Below are 2,726 nucleotides of genomic sequence, written 5' to 3'. Positions count from 1 at the left end.
CTCCAGGCTGGTGCTGGGGAATGTCTGCAAAGTTCTGTTATGTGGTCCAACTTCAGGTCCCCCAGCCATGGATACCAGCACCTGCTCTGGTGGAGGTTGCAGGAGAGTGAAGTAGATTCTCTTAGAGTCCTTGGTTGTAGATATTTTTAGTGTGCTGGCTTTCTCAAGTTCTGATTATGCTAGCAGTGAAGCTGTCATGTAGACACGCTCAGGACCCCTGTTAGCCAGGATGTTGCAAGCATTGGAATTAGGTATTGTCTTCTCCTTCCTGGTATCAGGGTTATTTTGTCATGAGTTGCTGTAATGATCTGAGTTGGTTGGCCTTCAGCCAGGAGGTGGCACTTTTAAGAGAACACCAGGTGTGGTAGTAGTCGGGGGTGGGGGGGTGGGGCGCAAAGCTTGCCCTAAATTAGTCAGTGTAAGTATTTTGGTTTCTAAGGCAATGGGCGGGGCCATAGAGCTCCCAAGAGTTTTTATCTTTTGAGTTTGACTATGAGAGCAATAGAGAAGTACCATCAGGTGGGGGCAAGGTTAGGAAGTCTCTTACTATTATTGTGTGATTATCTAAGTATCTCAAGACTCTAAGAATGTGTTATGTGAATCTGGGTTCTCCAGTGTTGAGTGCATATATATTTAAGATTATTAAGTCTTCTTGTTGAATTGAATGCTTTGTCATGTAATGCCATGCCATTCTTTGTCCTTTTTGATCATTGTTGGTTTAAAGATTATTTTTTTCTGAAATAAGAGTTGCAACCATTGCTGTCTTTTTTTGTTTTCCATTTGCTAGACAGATTTTTCTCCAGCTCTTTACTGTGAACCTATGAGTGTCCTTGCATGTAAGATGGATCTCTTGAAGACATCATACAGTTGGGTCTTGCTTCATTATTCACTTGACACTCTGCCTTTTAAGTGGGGTGTATGGTCCATTTATATTCAACGTTAATGTTGATATTGGTGGATTTGATCTTGTTATCATACTGTTAACTGGCTGTTATGTACACTTGACTGTGTAGTTGCTTTATAGTGTCAGTGCTGTATGTACTTAATTGTGTTTTTGTGGTGGCCTGTAATGGTCTTCTTTTTACCATATTTAGCACTCTCTTAAGCACCTTTTCTCAGGCCATTTTGGTGGTAATAAATTGCCTTACCATGTTCTTGTCTAGAAAGAATTTTATCTCTCCTTTACTTATGAAACTTAATTTGGCTGGATAGGTTTTATTCATTTTTTAAATACTTTTTTCTTTATTTTGGTCTGAGTTGTTTCAAAGAACTGGTCATCAAGCTCTGAGATTCTTTTTTTCCTCAGATTAGTCTACTCTGCTGTTCATACTTTCAATTGTGTTATAAAAAATATGCAGTGCTTTACAAATGTTCATGTCATCCTCACACAGAGGCCATGCTAACCTTCTCTGTGTTGTTCCAATGTTATTAATAGTATATGTGCTGCTGAGGTGGGTACTACATTCTTTTTCACAGCTGTGTAGTATTCCATGCACCATATTTTCATTATCTAATGCCACTGTTGATGGGCACCTAGGTTGGATCCGTATATTTGCTCTTGAGAGTAGTGCTGCAGTGAACATACAAGTGTATGTGTCTTTGGTAGAATGATTTATTTTCCTTTTGGTATATACCCAGTAATGGGATGACTGGGTCAAATGGTAACTCTATTTTCAGTTCTTTGAGAAAATTTCAAACTGCTTTCCATAATGGATGCACTAGTTTATATTTCCACAGTATGTAAGCATTTCCCTTTCTCCACAACCTTGCTAGCATCTGTTATTTTTTGACTTCTCAGTAATAGTCATTCTGACTAGTGTAACTCATTGTGGTTTTGATTCCCCTTTCTTTGATGATTAGTGATATTCATATGTGTATCAGTCATCTGCATGTCTTCTTTTGAGAAGTGTCTGTTCATGCCCTTTGCCCATTTTTATTAGGGTTATTATCCTTTTGCTTGTTGAATTGTTTAAGTTCCTTATAGATTCTGGAAATTAGACCTTTGTCAGATGCAGTGTTTGCAAATATTTTATCCCATTGTGTAGGTTGTCTCTTTTCTCTGTTGATAGTTTCTTTTGCTGTGCAGAAGCTCTTTAGTTTAATTCGATCCCACTTGTCAATTTTTGTTTTCATTACAACTGCTTTTGAGGACTTAATCATAAATTCTTTGCTAAATATCATAAATTCTTTGCTAAATAAATATCCAGAAGAATATTTTCGAAGTTTTCTTCTAGGAGTTTTACAGTTTGAGGTCTTCCATTTAAATCTTCAATCAATCTGAATTAATTTTTGTATATGGTGAAAGGTAGGGTCCAGTTTCATTCTTTTGCCTATGGCTAAGCAGTTATCTTAGTACCATTTATTGGACAGGGAATCCTTTTTTCATTGTTTATCTTTGACAGGTTTGTTGAATCCGATGGCTGTATGTGTGTGGCTTTATTTCTCATTTCTCTATTCTCTTTCTTTGTTCTATATGTGTCTCTTTGTATTAGGTTGCTTTGGTTACTGTAGCCTTATAGTACAATATAGTTTAAATTCAGGTAATGTGATAAATCTGGGTTTGTTCTTTTTGTGTAGGATTGTATTGGCTATTTGACCTCTTTTTTGGTTCTGTATGAATTTTAGAATAGTTATTTCTAATTATTTGAAAATTGATGTTGTTAGTTTAATAGGGATATTGTTAAGTTTGTAGATGCTTTGGGCAGTATGGCCATTTTAGCAATATT

At 36.6% G+C, this 2,726-nt stretch overlaps 1 pseudogene; it reads right to left on the bottom strand.

Annotated features, from left to right (window-relative positions):
- Positions 1-1,346: 1,346 nt before the first annotated feature.
- On the bottom strand, positions 1,347-1,444 carry LOC115892082 (annotated as a pseudogene).
- Positions 1,445-2,726: the final 1,282 nt, after the last annotated feature.

The sequence above is a fragment of the Rhinopithecus roxellana genome, chromosome 1 (genome assembly GCF_007565055.1).
Source record: "Rhinopithecus roxellana isolate Shanxi Qingling chromosome 1, ASM756505v1, whole genome shotgun sequence".
Taxonomy (NCBI): Eukaryota; Metazoa; Chordata; class Mammalia; order Primates; family Cercopithecidae; genus Rhinopithecus; species Rhinopithecus roxellana.
The sequence above is the reverse complement of the archived record's forward strand: the minus strand, read 5'-3'. Positions and strand labels throughout refer to the sequence as shown.